The sequence below is a fragment of the Cuculus canorus genome, chromosome 26 (assembly GCF_017976375.1).
Source record: "Cuculus canorus isolate bCucCan1 chromosome 26, bCucCan1.pri, whole genome shotgun sequence".
In the NCBI taxonomy this organism is placed as follows: domain Eukaryota; kingdom Metazoa; phylum Chordata; class Aves; order Cuculiformes; family Cuculidae; genus Cuculus; species Cuculus canorus.
Window position 1 is genome coordinate 4137082 of NC_071426.1, and position 19640 is coordinate 4156721.

The 19640-nt window shown below is 43.2% G+C and overlaps 1 protein-coding gene across 8 annotated transcripts in view; it reads left to right on the forward strand.

Moving 5' to 3' along the window:
• LRRTM4 (leucine rich repeat transmembrane neuronal 4) overlaps nt 1-19640 on the forward strand; it is a 519233-nt gene that overhangs the window by 60332 nt on the left and 439261 nt on the right. The window contains exon 1 of one of the 8 annotated variants that reach the window (XM_054089010.1): nt 1241-1255. The exons of the other annotated variants lie outside the window; for them this stretch is intronic. The gene's annotated coding sequence lies outside the window, so the exon portion shown is untranslated. Of the gene's footprint in view, nt 1-1240; nt 1256-19640 lie in introns of those variants that run through there. 8 annotated transcript variants of the gene reach the window in all.

Sequence of the window (19640 nt, forward strand, 5' to 3'; positions counted from 1 at the left end):
ATTCCTTCCCAGGGAACCCACCTTGGGCCCCATGCTGAATTCGGGTCCCATTTAAATCTACTCAAGCAGTGACATTTGTCCCTCTCTGTTTTGTTTTTTTACCTTTCTCCCTCCTGTGGAGTATTTGAGGGGGAAATCTAAACCTGCTTGCTGCAGAAGGAGGTGGTTCTCCCCCTCTATGTCACTCTTGTGAGACCTCAGCCAGGAGCCCTGCATCCAGTTCTGGGGTCCTCAGCACAGGGAGGACAGGGATCTGTTGGAGCGAGTCCAGAGGAGGCCATGGAGATGATCCGAGGGCTGGAGCACCTCCCATATGAGGACAGGCTGAGAGAGTTGGGGTTGTTCAGTCTGGAGAAGAGAAGGCTCCGGGGAGACCTTAGAGCAGCTTCCAGTGCTGAAAGGGGCTCCAGGAAAGCTGGAGAAGGGGTTCTTGATCAGGGAAGGCAGAGAGAGGATGAGGAGGAATGGTTTTAAGCTGAAACAGGGGAGGCTTAAATGAGATCTTAGGAAGAAATGATTTCCTGTGTAAGTGGGGAGGCCCTGGCCCAGGTTGCCCAGAGCAGTGGTGGCTGCCCCATCCCTGGAGGGGTTCCAGGCCAGGTTGGATGGGGCTTGGAGCCCCTGAGCCAGAGGAAGGTGTCTCTGCCCATGGCCCGTGTGGTTGGAACTGGATGGGCTTTGAAATCCCTTCTGTCCTAAACCCTTCTATATTTCTACAAACGTGTAAGACATAGATGCCTGTCTACTGGTAAAGAATCTCTTCAACTAAACCACCAAACGCTGCTGGCTGAGACAGTTTGCTGATTAGAAATGCCACTGGGAAATGTCTCTCAAGTGTGACCATATGTAACAAGAAGTTTAATATTCACTACAACTACATATTAGCTCGACACCAGAGCATTAAGCAGCCCGAGAGCATAATGTAGACGCCACAGCTAAGCAGCATCGCTGACAGGAGTTTGTAATGCTAGCCTACTCTGCGTTGGTGTAAAACATGGCCCCTCTGTCCCAGCTTCTCCAGCATTCTGTGAAATGAAGAGGGTTATTTTCTTTAATATTAGTTAGTAGCATCTCAGACTTCAGAATGGCTCATTCCAGGTGAAATGCTGTCCGGAATTACTGTCCAATTTTGGAGTGCGCAAGTGCTAGGAGAGGAGACTAGGAGAAAAGAGTGGAAAAAGGACAAAAAGAAGAGACCTGCTCTCATCAGGATTGTGCGGTGTGCCTCCTCCTCCCGTTTATCACGTCTATAAAAGTAAGGGATCATTAATTAGACTTTTTTTTCCCCAAACCTTGTACTGTTAGCAATTCTATTATTAATAAGCGCTATCCTTTTAAGCAAACTACACAATTATTAATCCATTAGCTATTCTATTGCAGATATTCTGTCTGTTCCGAAGGCACATTCTTGACAGACCTTTTTTCCTCGGGGAGGGGGGAGTATTGCCTAATCATGATTTAAGAGATTGGCTTCCTAAACTTAATGAAGAATTAATGAGTTGCATTATTCTGTAGTACTCTGCTGACAAATTAACTGTACCTTCTGTTCCCTGCCTTTAGAACTTCTTATGGCATGCTCCAGCTTTCTACTGATCGCCCTCTCTTCTTTTTTTTGTTAGGAGTAGCAGGTTTATGTAAGGAAATGGCAGCAATTAAGGAATTAACATAATAGGAACGGTTAGTAAAGCAAAATTGAAGTTTGAATTGAAATGCACTGATGTCTTCGTAGAAAGTCTTTGTCACATCTTGATCTACCTGCTGGTTGTTATAAGTTATGCTTTCTATTAGCTGGAGTAAAAGCCAAGTGAAAGCGTTCAGGCATACAGGAATCAAAGGGAAAAATAAGGAAAACCAGCCTTGTAGCTTTGATATCACAGAATCGTGGGATGGTTTGGGTTGGAAGGGACCTCAAAGCCCATCCAGTCCCACCCCTGCCATGGGCAGGGACACCTCCCACTGGATCAGGGGCTCCAAGCCCCATCCAGCCTGGCCTGGAACCCCTCCAGGGATGGGGCAGCCTGGGCCAGTGCTTCTCTACCCTCACAGGAAAATATTTCTTCTTAAGATCTCATCTCCATCTCCCTTCTTGCAGCTCATAACCGTTCGCCCTTGTCCTGTCTGACCAGGGCTCAGTTTTAGCGCTTATTGATCATTTCCCCTTGAATCCGTTTGGAAAGGAGGATTAGTTGTTAATAAAGGACATTGTGGAACCAATGCTTTCTCCTGGCTAGAAACCCTCAGAAAACCAAAAGCCTGATTGTTAAAACCTGGGAATTTTCAGAGCCAAAAATAAAACCAAAACTGCTTTCACATCAGCTCACCTGAGAGAAATACAGATCCTCTCCCCACTCTTTCCCTGTTTGCTTTTTCTAACGTCAGACAAGGCAAATTATGCCTTAGTAGCACTGTTTTTTACACAGAAAGGGATTATAACTATTTCCTTACAATTCAGGGTGTTGTTAAGTGTAAACGGTCTGTGGTGCAGGAGGCTGGTAGTGGGATATATGCTTTCTGTCCAACTTTATTAAAGCTTGTATTTAATTTTATCTGAGCAAATAGCTGTGTTTGAGTTGAAACCTTTTCTCTGGTGAAAAGCGAACTGGGGATGTTTCTGCTTTTTTTTTTTTTTTTTCCTTAATCTACTTTTGCCCTTTCTCAGGTCTTTCCCAGAAAAGAAGATCCATTTATCGTAACTGATTAGAACATTCTCCTTTTCAGCTACTTGGCTCCTTCCACTGCAATTCTTACTCACTGCCATGAATCCCTAATCCCTAATGAGAATTAGAGGAGCCCCATCTGCAACGTTAAGCAACTCTACGACTGCGTTGGAGTCATACAGCTGTCTGTCTGACGCTGTCTGTTTATTCATAGAGGTCATCTCCTCTACCCATGCCTCCCTCGGGCACCTGAGTGAGGACAGTCCTCCCTCTTCACTCCAGTTTTCTATCTGTTATATCAATAAATGACAAATGGCTGGTTTCTGATGGACACTTTAAACCTCCCTAGGAAAGGCAGGAGCTGTTTTGAAGACATAAGAGCGTTAACTTGAAGATGCTGAACTACAAGAGTCCAATAGTAACTGTGTTTTAGAATTTCTCTAGTTAAAGGATGCTAAAAGGGGTTGTTCAGGTCCCAACACATTTAGTCCTTTATCACAGAATCATAGAATGATTTGGGTTGGAAGAGACCTCAAAGCCCATCCAGTTCCACCCCTGCCATGGGGAGGGACACCTCCCACTGGATCAGGGGCTCCAAGCCCCATCCAACCTGGCCTGGAACCCCTCCAGGGATGGGGCAGCCACCACTGCTCTGGGCAACCTGTTTAATTGTTTTGGAAAACAGAGATTTTAATCTGCAAATCTGTGCCCCACTGAGCAAAACAGTGCTTGAAAATCCATGGCAAGTTGGTTTATAAGACTTCTTCTTCCCATCCAATAGGTTATTTGTTCCGTCTTGGTTCTGGTCTTATTCTGGGGGTCTTGGGGATGCTCTGCATGCAAAGCATCTGGCTGACTTCAATAATATTTAAGTGTTTAAGGTGCTGTGAGCACTTTGGTGTAAAACAATGGATGACGATTGTCAGATGTGTGTCCTACAATTACAACTTACCTGCTGAGTTGTAAAGAACCTGCAGTGGAGCGGAATGAGAAGCATTTTCTCTGTAGCTCTAGAGTTTGATCAAACGAGCAAACTGTTTTTATTCTTACTCGGAATTAAGATTAATAGATTGTTCTGCGCTTGCATAGTACGCTGACTCATTTAGGAGGCGAAGTGTACTGTTATGTCCTTTGTTTAACTCTCTAAAGTACTTCTTTAAAGTGTTTTGAAGGGATTTAATTTTTAGTGCTGTCAGTCACAAGTAAATGGAGTTAACGCCTTTATTATCACTAATGTGCAAAGAACAATGCCATTAACATATTCCGACCAGCTAAGAGGATATCTTAGTTTGATCCTGGACCTTGCTAGTTGACCTTTCTCACTAGGTGGGTTATCTCTTTTATTTTAGAGTCACAGAGCCATTTTGTTGGAAAAGATCTTTGAGATGGTGGAGTCCAACCATACCTGTCCACTACTAAACCAGATCTCTGAGCACCTCATCCACTCATCTTTTTGCAACTAAGCTGTTGCGCTGTTGCGGTGTCTATAATGCTGGTGGTTTACAACCGTACACGTCCGGAGATAAAACTCTGGCATGAGTGGTCACCATCCAAAACCATTAATCCCCAATCATATTGCTCTACAATAAAGAGCCCAGGAGCAGAGGGTGGAAGAGGAAATTGTCCTGTGAAAACGATCTCATCCTCTGCATGTGCGGCAAAGCAGAAAAGGCAGTGATGTGCTCAGATATTTGGCGCTGCTTATCCATTGTGTGGGATTTTGTCTTGCTTGAGTTGCAGGTCAATTTTAGGATTTTAATTAAATTATAGTTATTCTGCTGCCATGGACGTGGTGATTTCTTTCCTTCCCCTTCTCTCTCTTCCTCTCTGTCTCCCTCTTGTTCCCTTACGATGTGCGTGTCGGGTCGCATCCGAGCGACCTGCGTGGCATTCAGGGATCATATTGCCATCTGAGCAGGTTGGGATTCATTTCTATAACTTGGGGAAGTTGCACCCCCATGTCCCAGCTGTGCCCCCCAGCATTTTGGTCTGTTTGTGTTTGTTTGAGCCAGGATAAATATTGCTTTTGATTTTCACCCTGGGAGCGTCCTTGTTGGCCTCTGGATCTGCACGGATAAACGAACTCACCCTCCTCCCCAGTCAGGCCTGGACTGAGCATATGGCTCGTGGGTCCGGAGTGAGACAGTGTTGAAAGAAGAAACTCTATTTTCTGTATCTATGCACTAAAATTCCTTTAGATCTAACACCATTTTTGTGCTTCTTCTTTATGTTGGAACGTTAGACTGGCTTTTAGCAGCTCAAATTAAATCTCTGTACCTTTATTCCCTGGGAAGTTAATGGGAGTTAGCGGTGTACTTGCTGTTTGTGCCTAAGAGAGGATGTCCTAAGGGCTTGAGCAAACAGTCTTGGGCCATGCCACGTGTCTAACAAGAAATTACTGTCGCTTGAAAGTCTGTGTTGTAGGCCTTGACAAGGATAATACCTCTTTGGTTGGTTATAACCCGCACCCAAGGAAATTGGCACCAGAGAGGGAGGGAATGGCCTCAAGTTCCACCAGGGGAGGTTCAGGCTGGACATCAGGAAAAAATTTTTCACGGAAAAGGTCATTGGGCACTGGAATAGGCTGCCCAGGGAGGGGGTGAAGTCCCCATCCCTGGAGGTGTTTAAGGAACGAGTGGATGAGGTGCTGAGGGGAATGGTTTAGGGATTGATAGGAATGGTTGGACTTGATGATCCAGTGGGTCCTTTCCAACGCGGTGATTCTATGATTCTATGACACATTGAAGTTTTAACACGTTAAACCCTCTGTGTGTTGGCCTTTTGGTGCAGGCTGATAGCCCTGATGTAGAAATGACTGTAGATCCTGTGTTCAGAAAGCTGATTGTGTAGTGCTCGCAGTGCTAAAAAGAGGAGAAACGTGCAAAGGCTCCTCACTACCTGAATCCTGTAAATAAGGATAAGAAGCAGCTGGTCACCTTCTCCTAGAGAGAGCATGCCTTCTCCCATAGATTCCTGAAATCTCGTGAGTCATAGAACCATAGAATAGTTTGGGTTGGAAGGGACCTTAAAGATAATCGAGCTCCAACCCCCCTGCCATGGGCAGGGACACCTCACACTGGCTCAGGCTGCCCAAGGCCCATCCAACCTGGCCTTGAACACTTCCAGGGATGGGGCAGCCACAACTCCCCTGGGCAACCTGGGCCAGGGCCTCACCACTCTCATGGTGAAGAAATTCCTCCTTTTGTCCAGTCTAACTCTGCCCCTCTCCAGTTTATACCCATTGCCCCTCGTCCTATCATCACAAGCCTTTGTGAACAGCCTCTCCCCAGCTTTCCTGTAGCCCCTTCAGGTACTGGAAGGTCTCTAGAAGACCTCCTTGGAGCCGTTTCTTCTCCAGGCGGAACAACCCCAACTCTCTCAGCGTGTCTTTGTATGGAAGGTGCTCCAGCCCTCGGATCATCTTTGTAGCCTCCTGTGGACCCGTTCTAACAGCTCCATCTCCTTCTTGTGGTGAGGATTCCAGAACTGGACACAGTCCTCCAGATGAGGTCTCCCAAGAGAGGGACAGAGGGGCAGAATCCCCTCCCTCCCTGCTGGCCGCGCTGCTTTGGATGCAGCCCAGGACACGGTTGGTTTCTGGGCTGTGAGCGCACGTTGTCGGCTCACGTCGAGCTTCTCATCAACCAGAACCCCAAGTCCTTCTCCTCAGGGCTCTTCTCAAAGCTGCAACACAAACTGGAATTCATGGCAAGAGGTTGCTCTCAATGAGCACAGTTTTACTGCTGTGTGAAGTGGAGGCTCTCTCAGGGATGTCCAACAATCCCTGTGGGACTTAGATGAGAGCAGTAGCTTTGCCGTAGGAGCCTGTTAGACTCTCTATGATGTCCTGCTGATGCTCCAGTGTCTGCTGTCGTTCTAGGTATTGTTTCTTTGCCTAGGAAAAAAAAAGAGAATGTGTGAAACTGTTCAAAGTGGCAGCCCTGCAAACTTCTGTTATGAATTACTTTGATTAATGGATAGCTGAAGGAAAGTATTTTGCAGAAAACTCACAAATTGAAGTGTTTGTTTCGGAATATCAGCATAGTTTCAAAGATGTGTTACAGCGTTGTCATGGATTGACGCGTTCCATTGATCATCGCCTTCTGGACAGAAAATGAAATCAAAAGAACCCCAAGCCATTTCTTCAGTCACAAATGGGCCTAACAGTGAAGGTGTTTCATTTTTGGGATGTTCAGCTCTGGCAGCTTAGTCTTAGCTGGGAAACAAAGAACCATGGTGGCTGCTTGCAACCCTCCCCTCTCCAGTGGGATGGGGAATGGGAAAGGAATAAACAAGAAAAGGTAATACTCATGGGTTGGGATAAAGGCAGTCAAGTAGAACAGCAAAGGAGGAGGAAAATAACAACGACAGAAGATACAAAGCAAGTAAACAACCATTCCCTGTCCAGATGAAAACTTAATACCTGTGGATGTTCCCAAGCCGTGATCCCAGCGCGCTGCTGAACGGTGAGCCCAGCCCCGCTCCAGACCACCCCAGCTGCCTCACTGCCCCTTTCATCCTCTGCACATTTGCTACGACCTTGGTGGCATGGAATGTCTCGTTGGCCGGTTTGATCAGCTGCCCCAGCTGTATCCCTTCCCAACTTTGTGTGAAAATAAACCCTTTCCCTGCCCAAGGCAGGTAATTAACACTTCCCGTGCCAGAGCCGGGACATGGGCTTCTCGCGTTTAAAAGATATAATGTCACGTACAGAACGTAAAAATAACTCGTGTGGGAGTTATGATTCAACAGCTGCTGAACTCCAAACATTTAATTAAAAGTCAAGGCAGAAAAGTAATAATTTACCAGTATTATAAAAGGATTTGTCTTATAGATAAAGGCAACTGGGGGTCAGGGTCAAAGATCCTAACCTTGCTGAATAAGAAAGGGCTTGGCTTAGTGATCACTGATCCAACGTCATTTAAATGTTCAGCTGAAAAAAATATAATGAAATGTAATGGTACATAAATTCTCCAAGGAGAAAATAAAGTCTATATGTACGTCTGTATTTTATATCTTGGATGTTCTGCTGTTTGACAAGGACATGGATGAAATTATCTTATGCCAGTGGCAGCAGATAACATTGATTAAGAGCCCAGTAGCAATTATGAGTTGGCTCGTGCCAGCAAAATGTTATAGCCCACTCGCCGCCGCGTGTGGATGTACTACATCTGCAACTAAGTGGTCAGCTTTCTGCTTTCAGCCTAACATTGCATCTCTTCTATCTGTGTCTTTTACCAAAGGGGAGTCTAATTCTGTTTTTTTTTCTACTTTGATGTTGTAGATATAGACTGAACTTAATTTTATTCTTTAAAAAACTGTTCAGTACTCTCATCTCACAGTTTACTGAAGCAGTTGTTTGAAAGAGTTGGAATTGGGATGGATGGCAGGAGGAAGGAGTCTTGGCTGTTGGCACTGTTTTGATGAGAATGTCTCAGCACGTTTATAATGTTTGTCCTGCTTTAACCTAGTGTGCACCTCTGCTGTTGGAAATAAACTGTATTGGGTCTTTTATCTTATAGCATCTGCTCTTAGACCTTGTCTTGCGATTTTGAGAATGTAGAGGTGATGGCAGGGTGTCACGCCAGAAAAATAATTCCTCGTGCATTAAATAGAGCATCACCAAAATTGACCAAAATTCTGTCTGATGTATTTTCTTCTGTTCCCCGATTTGGCTTCAAGATCAAAATGAAGGCAACAAATTGCACATTGCCACTGCTCAAAGTAACGATGGCAACAAATAATTATGAGCAATTGGTAATTAGAGAAATATGTAATAGATCATGTTGAGCAATCTTAAATTGCAGAAAATGCTTAAAAGTGAAATATTCCAATGGGTAATTTATTAATAAAAGTTGGAATTAGTAAAATTAGGCTGGAATTTCTGAGGATGCCTAAACTGGTCTTTAAATTCTGCTGAAATTCAAGAAGAGATCAATACCTTTTCCCTTGCCATCCTTTTCCTTTAAGAAGATCACATTGCTTACGTTTGTGCTATTTGTGCTTTGTGTCTGCTTTTAGCACTGATCCCAGGAATAAACTCTCGGCTACAAGGAGTTACGCTTCAAAATTCTCAGAAACCATCAATCACTCATTGCAACAGACACAGAGGGACGTTGGACGTTGGACCAGAGTTTGCTAAATGAATTATGAAGTTTCACATAACCTGTAGTGCTTTGTATTCAGCAGAAAGCATAGGGATGCAAACCCAGAGCGTTGTTTTAATATTGCACGTCTCTCTTGTTGAAGAGTTATTTAACTGCTGTAGCAAGTGCCTGATGCCACTTAGAAGCAATTTTTTTCAGCTTTTATTGTAGTCATTTGATGGGCTGTCATGGTCAGTAGTTTTCTATTGATTCTTTTTCAGGATGAGGTGTTTGCAGGCTGAACTGTAAACCAACTTTGAGACTGTTCTGACAGTCTGTCTGTACTGTAGATCAGCCTTGTCGCTTGTATGTACGGAGCAAAGAAGTTTTCTATGGTGGAATTTTTGCTGTTCGTCTCAAATGGTGCAGAATCAGGCCCAGGAGAAGTGATCTCTTAAAGTTAAGCATGTGCTTAAGTGCTTTGCTGGAACACTGCCTTGATCTATTGATGTTCTCAGTGTAATTTGCAGGAGCTATAATTGCCTTTCCATGTTTTCAGTGCCTGCACAGCATTAAATCTCCGCGGACTGTCCTCCTCCTGGAGTTGGTGCATCGCCACTACCTCTCAGAAATGCTCCCTAATGCCTTAAAGGTTACTGCAGGATAAGATGTCTTGTTTGAGGAGAAATAGGATTCCTCAGAAATCTTTCTGTGGCTGCTAATATCTCAGGTGAAAAGTTTTGTGGATCGGTCTCGCCGTCCTTTTCAGGGTAGTGGATGGGTATGGTTGGACTCGATGACCTCAAAGGTCTTTTCCAACCAAATGATTGTATGATTCTATCAATCATCCTGGTCTTTTGCTAGGGAAGAGAACACAGGTAATGAAGCCAAGTCTTTTCAGCTTAACTTATTAAAGGTTGATATTGGGATATATTTTTTTTTTGCTGCTCTTTTTCTGTAAACTGAAGTTCATTTCAGTTGAGCTATTAATGAGTGGAACATTCATACTCTTTGCCTGAGCACAGAGCGAGAGACGCATCACTCCTCAGCGAGTTTGAAATCGTGATAAACAGCAAGAGCTGTGAGGACACGGCAGTGCTGGGTGAGCAGCAGCTCAGGGCGTGAGGACGGATCCCAGGATTAGTCACACACACAGCACTGAGTTCTCCTGACAACAGCAGAGGAACAGCCCAGCTCTGGAGCATCATTAGGCTCAAAGTTGGCTCCACACATGTTGAATTCCACTCATATAAATGCTGTGATTTTTCCAACAAGGAAAATTTCAGTCTGCATTCTTCTGCGTTTCATGTAGATATTTGCACAGTGCATATAAATTGTATTCTTTTCCAAGGGGGAAGTGTGATGCTAACATTGTCCTGCAAGCTTGGTCGCTGCAGAGATGCTGGTAGGTCATATCCAGCCCTGGTGATCTAATGACAACATTAAAGCTTTAATTAATCATAAACTTTTATCTGTGGAATGTGAGTAGTGACTTAAGCAATATAAGTGGAGTCAGTTGAATTCATCTCATGTAGAGTACAAGCAGAAACAGTTGTTCTATAACTTTGGTGTCTCCTTCAGTGCTGCGGTGATTGTCTTATTGGCGTGTAGTGGTGAAGGGAGGGACCACGGTAGGTAAATAAACCGGGCACTGATGTCCTGTTAGCAAATAAATAGCGTGCTAAACCAAAATTGTTGTCATTTCACGAAGGAAACTTAGTTGAATTATGAATGGTTATAAGGCTATTAGAGGCAGCAGTGTTATAAATTAAACAGATGTTAGCCTCCTCTCTTCTGCTTCCTCTGTATTCTGTACAGACACCAGGCTTTCAGAAGGGGTAATTACACACTTCTTCGTAAAACATAATTATTAGAAGAATTTTCATTACCAAATGAAATTGTAATCAATCATCCTGGCAGAGTGGTATTTTTCTTTAATCTGTACCCAGAGCGGGTGCTATAAGAGAGCCGAATATTTCTATGCAGCTTTTATTGTGCTCCTCATTGCAGCAGCAGAGTGCGTTTCGATGGTATATTAATTAGGATCACTGACAGCTCTTTCGTGCGGTTGCTTCTCCCTAAAAGCAGTGATGTACACAGCAGAATGTTTTCTGTTCATGTCTTTATGTTATTGCTTTGCTTTGGGTATTTTTTCTTTCTCATTTTTACAAAAAAGTGAAGTCCGAAAAGCGCATCTTTTCCTTCTGAGGTTATTGCTGGTCTTAGTTCCCATGGGATTCTGTAAACCAACTGGAATTGATTACTAACCCAACCCTGGTGAAGCGCTCTTTGCTGCGCAGAGGAGCTGTGAGTTGTATTGAGACAGTGGAGCAGAAACCGGTCTGCAGCTTCGCGGGAGGGGTGACCCATGCAAAGCAACCAGGGGATGTTTATTTTCCTCTCCACATAGGGATTCCCTTGCACTGATCACAGAATCATTTAAGTTGGAAAGACCTTCAAGTTAAACCAATTGTAGCCATGAATGAGAAAGTTTGCATTCAGTTTATGATCAGTTCTGGAGCGCTCAGCACAGGAAGGACATGGAGCTCTTGGAGTGAGACCACAGGAGGCCACAAAGGTGATCCGAGGGCTGGAGAACCTCCCGTACAAGGACGGGCTGAGAGAGTTGGCGTTGTTCAGCCTGGAGAAGAGAAGGCTCCGAGGAGATCTTAGAGCAGGTTCCAACACTAAAGGAGGCTTCAGGAAAGCTGGGGAGGGGCTCTGGAGCAGGGAGTGCAGGGATAGGGTGAGGGGAATGGTTTTCAGCTGGAAGAGGGGAGATTGAGATGAGATCTTAGGAAGAAAAGTTTTGCTGTGAGGGTGGGGAGGCCCTGGCCCAGGTTGCCCAGAGCAGTGGTGGCTGCCCCATCCCTGGAGGGGTTCCAGGCCAGGTTGGATGGGGCTTGGAGCCCCTGATCCAGTGGGAGGTGTCCCTGCCCATGGCAGGGGAGTCAGAACTGGATGTGCTGTGAGGTCCCTTCCAACCCAAAGCATTCTATGATTCTAAAGAAGAATTGCTGGTCATAACCAATGTAATCTCTGAATATAGTGATCTCATAGATAAATAATGATTATTTTCTCTTTTATATAGAGGAGAACTGCTGTTAAGTTTAATTTCAGCATTCACTCTGCCTTATTTAAATATAAAGCGTATTTAACAGCGTTATATGCTAAGAAAGGGTTGAAAAAAATCTCCTCAAACAAAGCAAGTCCCCTTAAAAAAGATGTGGGGAAAGGTCAGGCAAAGAAATGGAGTGGGCTTGATGTTTCCTAGAATGAAAAGAAAATGCAGCAGAAACTGGCTGAAGCAATTTTAGCTTTGGTTTTGAGATTAAGGAGCCCATATGGGTAACCCGTTACACTCAACGGCTGCTGCTGTGTCAGCCAATTTTCTGCTTGCTGTGCCTGAGTATAGGTTTCCCATTCAAAGAAATATACTTGCAAGTTGCCTTGCAATTTCTTGGAATTAATAGTCAGCTTGGTAAACCTTTTCTAGGAGCACAGTAAGTGCAGCTGTGCTGCAGGTAATCCATTGCTGAGCTGTAATCTTTGTCTTTTTTTGTTTGCTTGATTTATTTTTTGTTTCTTTTTAAAGGAAATATGGAAGCCCTTCATTTTAAAAAGGGGAATTAATACTTACTTGTGGGAGGCAGCATCCTTGAAAATGAGTGTTTCTAACATGCTTTGCACATAGAAACTATAAAGATAGAGAATCTTTTATTTATGAAGCCTTCTCGATACCATTTAGTATAGAAGGAAGGAGGAGCTTAAGTGTTAGACTGTTTTAACTTAGAATGCTGATTGGGAAGCACGGAAATGAGTTTCATGGTTATCGCCTTGAACCCATTGTGTTTGCTGTGCTCATTGTGTGTTTGGCTGATTGGCTGGACTCCCAAACCAGGGAGGTGGGTGCTTCACTGCCTGGGCTGTTGGATTGGCAGTTGGGAGTCTTGGATACGTCCCTGCTTCCATCAGCTTCTCTTTATGTCCCCATGGCATGTTAATTCATCTGTGTTTCTCTACGCTGCTTGTTAAAATGTCAATGTATACGTTAGCTCAGTAACGGCTGTTCATGTCAGCAAGTGGAGTCTTTACTGAACGGCTCAGGTTCTTCACGGGACCTCCAGCCACTGTTGGACAACAATTCCTGACAATGCTCTTGTTGCTCCTGCTGGAAAACACAAAATGAGTGCTTAGATGCTATAAGACAAATTCTTTAGTGATTCAAAGTGCCTCTTTTCCTTAGATAAGGAGAGTCTGGGGAACTCCCAAGTTTTCCAGGTGCTCAACTAAGAGAAACTGGTTGTGAAGTCTTTGGAATAACATCAGGTTATGCCAGCTCGTGCTTTGGCCCAACACGTGTTTGAAGACTGAGAAAGTCAAAAACCATTGGTTTGGGGAAGTCGGGCTCTGCCATATTTCTCTTGTTTTGGTTATTGTGGGGTAAGGAGGCAGAAAAATTAGTTTTACAATGTCGCTTCCCCTCCCATCTCTGAAAAGGAAACAGAAGGCTCTTCTCTGCCCTAAAGAAATTGCAGACAAATGGTTTTCTTTCTTCTGATCCAGAGTAGATTTCTTTAAAGTCAACTGTAATATATATGTGAGAATGGTATAACATTTTCTAAAGTTTGAAAAGGAGAGTGCTAAGAAGGTATAAATTCAGTGTCGTAGAGGTACTGTAGATTTGATAACAATGTTTATGTATTTTTTAGAGGCCTGGAAGTCTTTTGAACATTCAGAACTAGGCAAGGTATAAATAATCATGTCTACCATTGTCCTGCGTCAAATTTTTAGTTGGGAAAAAAACCCCCATCAACTTATCGTTCCCATCTGATGAACAGAAATAATGCCAGGAAATCCATTTCCCATTTAGCCCTGTTTATAAAGGAGTCGTCTGTGGTGTTTGTGTCCCTTTTTCTTGGCCCTGCAGCTCCTCTACGGCATCCTCTGCGCTCAGCAGTGTACTTTGGCAAAGCTCCGCTGATTTCAGTGCCGAAGATGCTCACCCTACTAAGCCACTAGGCAGAAGTAGATATTTTACAGCTCATAAACGGAGAGGAATTGTACGGCTCCAAGGACTGATAATAGGATGCAGCCCCATCCATTCTCCCATTCCTAGCTGGAATTTAGCCCAGGCGTAGATGAGGTACGCTACGTTGGCAGGGGCAGCGTGAGGAAGCTGGGACCAGTGATGCTCATACTGTACCTGCTTTGCAAATAAACAACACATCTATTTCCCACTGTGTCAGCTCAGCACCTTCAGCAGCTGCACGCAGAAAACAACTTGGAAATTATCTGCATTTTATAGTCATCTTAGTCCTGCAATAAAAGCCAGAAGTTTTGGTTCCAGCCCTGTGTTTTGAGCAAAACTAGGCTTTTCAGCATTGTTTGGAGAGAGGATGCTGCCTTTCTGGTGGGTATATGTGGGGACTGACCCAGTCACGAGTTCCTCTTTGCTGTACGAAGTGGCACAGTTAAAATGTTGTTTGTGAGAGGGTTCGGTGCTCATGGATTAATGCAAATTTCTATTAGAAGAAAGCAGGAATGAGTGAGAGTACACGTTAGCTTGATTCACACTGCTTTCCCTAACTATAGCCCTGTTGGCTGAAGAGGTTAAGAGCCCTTTTGCACCTCCAGAAGCTCTTACTGTTTTCCTACCTGAGATGTTCGGTCAAGTGCCTGTTGTTTAACTACTCTTTCTTTAAACCCTTTCCAGTCTAAATGAGTTGAATTAGCTGAAAGAGGTTTAAATAACAGGTTTGTTACTCCAAATACTTGACAGAAAAAGGCTTTGTTCGTTAGATAAATATAGCAAATCAAAGTCAGATTTGGTAAATGGGAAGTAATAAGTAGAAGTGGAGGAAGCAGGGATCGACCACTGAGCCACTGTTTGAGTCAAGCTGTGCTTTTGGGAGAGAGCGAATGCTCGGGTCTCAGAGCGGATGCTCTGCAGCATCCTAGATGTTTCCTACAAGGTGAAGCTCAATTGCTTGTTCTGATGCCAAAGGACGCTGAGGGGGTCTGTTAACCCATCCCTCCTGCTAGGGCAAAATAGGTGTGAAGGGCTTGTGGCTGTTTCGTACTCTTTGCATAGATGTTTCCACTCCAAGAAAGTCAGAGGCACAAATGGTGTCTGGTTGACCAACACATTTTTTGTGTCCAACCGAGAAGCAAGGTGGCAGCAGCAGCCAAGTGTTCATCTGTCAGCAGATAAAAGTTGGAATTTTTTTCTCTGCTTTGCCTGCAGAACTTCCAACCAACCATACAAAGTTCAGGGGTGTCAGAGTAAAGATCTATGCTCTAATCAAGAGGGATGTCTCCTCGGAGCTCTATTAGTTGCCAAGAAACTACTTCTGCAAAAGTGGAAATCTCTAACCACTCCTAAAATAATTGACTGGATGGACACAGAGTGACCTCACTGTGCTCAGACAGATTTCCTGGAACAGATGCTGAGATACCCCAGTGAGGAGTGTGATGTAAATACGTAGGCAGACGTTGCCAACAAAATGAGGAGTCTAATTGGATTTAAATCCTTCTTGTATAGGAAAAATAGCACAGATTCCTGGCTAACTGAGTAGCTGGGTGCAGTGGCTGAGGCTTTTCTGTTCTGGCTCTGAGCTGTAATATCAGCAATTAATTGTCCCCACTTTTCAAGAGGACGGTCTCACGCTATATTGATCTTGTCTGTTTGGACTATAAATTCTTCAGTGCCTGTCTTTTATTTGGCGTTTACAAGACAGGGTGGACCTATCTCTCCTCACATCATACAAATCACACTGACGTGTCAGAACTGATCCTTGCGATGGCAGGAACTTCTCTTCACACTTTGTTTCCTTTCACAAATGCAGGTGGTTGTCCGGCTCTTCTTCAGGATGCTTCAGCCTATGGTTGTTGGGTTGTTGGGTGGCTCTTCATGCCTAATTGATGCACGTACAAAGCCTGTGTGGCCATGTGAACATGTACTGCAAAACATGCACGTGGAGATCCTATGGAGAGTAGTTCTTGTGTCAACAGATGGAAATAGAAAGTAGTACCAGACTTTATTTGGTGGGTTTGTATGTATTGGTGTAGTATGGCCAAGGAGATTGTTGAAGCTCTTTCAAACTCACTCATTTTTGAAGTTCCATGGAATTACATCAGCTGAGGGTCCCATCTCATATAAAGGGTCTCACTTCAACCGCAGCTTTGACACTTGAAATATGGGAGAGAATTCGCTGGGTAAAAGTTCTGATCTAGGTCTTGGATAAACTAATTCCACCTTTCCAGGCATTTGGCACTCAAAATGAGTGAAGGATTTGTTTATTTCTAAGGATATAGCTGCATCTGAGAGTCTGCAGTTCTATACTGACTTCATAAACCTAAAGCTGGAAAGCACAGACGTGGTTAATATTTCTTGTCTTTTCAATGTATAACTGCTTTACTATTAGTATATATAGAAGCTTAAAATGTACGCTCTACCAAAAGAGACGGATAATTCAAAATCTTTTCAGTCCTGTGATTTTTAGGAATCTGGACTTTGGAGAGTTAATAGTTTTCATCTCAAGCGTCTCTAGTCATCCCTCAGCTGCTGCCATGCTGATCTCTTGCCCTCGACTTTGTGGTGTATGAGACCCCATTTTTTAAACAGCAAAAGCAATTTTACCGTAGTCTCAGTGATTTAAAGCTTTGTTCCATGCTAAACCACAAAAAAACTTCTGAAGATTTAGATGCTGCACCAACTTTTACAACAAGGAGAATTTAGGCTCGTACTTCGCATAGATTTTTGTTGTCGTTGGCCAGAGTTGGGTGAGAAGTTTTCTTGGTTTGCTTGAAAACACTGAGAGCTATCGCAGGACAAAGGGTCTACGCAAACCACAGAGGGTCTTCTCCAGCATCGCTTACGTAGCTGCTGAGCCAGGAACAACACACAACATAACTTCTCAGTCCAAGGTCTTTGGCATCCGGACAAGGCGCCTGCTTATAGTCGAAGCAAGTGGTTGGAAATGATCTAAAATTGGAGCAATCTAAATGTGAACACAAATAACCTGCCCCTGTGCTGTTGAAAGTTTTGCGTGGTAATAAAAATTAGCTTAGGAGAATTACTAAGTAATTTCAAGTACCATAAAGTAGCTGTTGGGAATAAAAAGTGTCGTAACTGCTAAGCCTCAGCCCAGTTTCTGCAGGAATGAGTTACTATCATTAATTATCACTCTATTTTATAGTTATTGCCTGTAATTTCAGACTTTAAATACTCTAAAGCATAAACAATGCTAATTTAATTACAATGTAAGAGCTGTTGCAATTTGCATGCAGAGGAAGCAACTATTAATAAAGTTTATTCAGAGACAAACTTAAAATAATAATTAGCATTTTTCAGCGTTGCTAGTGAAATGGAGCTAACGAGCCTTACTTAGCTTGGGCCTCTCTTGGTTATAGAAAACCAGCAGCACAAGCGATATTAATCATTTAGAGATACAGAAGGCTGGCGAGCGCTGCCTGACCCGTCTGTGCTGGAGAGCCATAAAAGTATTCTCCCCGTATAAATTCTTTACATCGAGGTCACTCACCTGTTTGTTTCTGAGAGCGCTGTTGGAAGAATGGTTTTGAGCTTTGGGAAAATCCAGATCTTGATCCCGTTGTTGTGAAAATACTTCCGTAAATGTGAAATGTGCCCTCAAGGCAAAAGCAGGAAACTAAAATCACATTTCCTCTGATGTATTGCATTGTTTGCCTTAATTTCTTACTCATCTCCTGTTCTCTGTCAGGAACCACTTCTCCAACTCATTTTATCTTTGTCAGTGTGACGGTCACTTAATGTCTATTCTAAGCCATTAATAAAGATGTTAACTAGCGTAGGGCACTGAGCAAATCACCATATTCTGCCGGAGGTACAAACATTTGACAAGAAGTTGATATTTACACATCTCTGTTACAGTGTGAAGCCGCTTCATATAAAAAAAATAAGTCTATTTAATGTGTGTCTTTCCAATTTAAAATTATTCTAATTCATGAAGTGGTCGTGCTGTGCCAAATTTATTGATGCTGACTGTGTTGATTATATCAACATTTTGCTTTTGTCACCCGTTCGTATAATTCTGTTAAACAAGCAAATTGATTGATGAGATGTATAGTCTGTAACTGGATATGATTGACATTTAGAATATTACTTTTTTTAATCAAATGCCTTATTAGCTATTCCAGCAGCTATTGCCCAGACTGATAGGGTCCTTCCAGCTTAAAACCTTTTAAAGCCACTATGACAAAGGTGTTTCTTTACTTTCTCTGGACTTCTTTGATTTCACAGGATATGTTAAAAACTACCATTATGTATTTAATAGGATTCTGGGCCACCTCTTTAACATTGGAAACGCGTTATCAAAGTCATTTGATGTTAACATGCTTATAAAATGTCCTCATTCCTGGAGGTGTTGAAGGCCACCTTGGATGGGCTTTGAGCGATGTGGTCCGGAGGGAGGCATCCCCGCCCACGGCAGGGATGTTGGAACTGGATGGTCTTTAGAGTCTCTTCCAACCCAAATCATTCTATGATTCGATGATTAATGTTTGAGACTGCTAGATCATACTTAACCCTGTTTATTGTGGCAGGAGAACATACTTACAGCTTCTTCTTGACTAGTTTGTAAGTGTCCCCTGTGTACATACAAATGAACAGAGGCCCCTCTCCTTGCTCAGTCCTTTAACCCCATGAAAGTGCTCTTTTCCATGCCCAGCGCCTCAAACAAGCATCATCTTCCGAATCATCCTGTTCCTGGAAGGGAATAAAGGAATTTGCTGCGACATTTTGATAACTCAATGTGAGTAGGCGCTGCTTCCTTAAGTCATAAATTGTTTTATACATATAGATGTATAAAGCATCACTGCAGAGAGCGAAAGGCTTTTGTGAGTACAGTGGGAGGCGGGAGGTGGGCTGGCTGTAACCAGCAGGTTAAACACAGAAAGGACAAAACCCATGGCCGTTCAAAGGAACTCATGGTTTTTATGTAGCTGGCTTTACACCCTTTTCTTTTTCTTTTTTTAGTTTCTTTTTTCTTTCCCCTTTAACCTAGTTCCAAAGCACGTCACGAAACAGGACGATGTTATTGCCCACAGATAAGTAAAACCACCAGGACTATAATCCCCAGCTCAGAAATCTGCCTTTCTTTGCCTTACACCACACTCACAATCATTTGCATTACGAGTTTATGGGAGGAGTATATATCACATCGAGCAAATAACTTCGGGATCCTTCTGCCAGTGCTTAATTACTCTGCCATCGTACTGAAGTCTAATGGACCTAAACACGGTGTGTGTGGTTTAGTCCTGCCTCCGATGCGACTCCCGTTCCTTGCAGCAGAAGATTTCTGCCATGCTCATTTTCATAATGAGTTTTGTATTACTAAAAATAAATCAACGTATGGCAAATAGGTTTCTCATAGGTTACCGCTCAAATGGCAGAGTAGACAGAGCTTCTGATTTTGCATTTCTTAAGACCGAGAGAAGTCAGCGCGCCTCTCGGACCACATCGGGCATGCTTTCTTCTCTAATGTAGGTTATATGTTACCATCCCAGAAGTTTCCCATTAGGATAAGAATACACTTGCTATTCAATTTCCCAACCCATCGATTGTCCGGAAGAGGCAAGGACAATAATGATCCCCTCCAATAATACAGTATGATCGAGAAATTCCTTGTGTGCATGTAATTTTTAAATATCTAGTAACATATAATAATAATAATAATAATAATAATAATAATAATAATAATAATAATAATAATAGTTTTTTCTTATACGTAAAATATTGTATAATGGTGTTTAATAAAACAGTCCTTAGTAGTTCTGATTTATTTCCATCCGCACAGCATTAGAAGATTTAGTTGTACAGCAGTCTCTATCCAGAAGATGATAAAGTTGGGTCAGA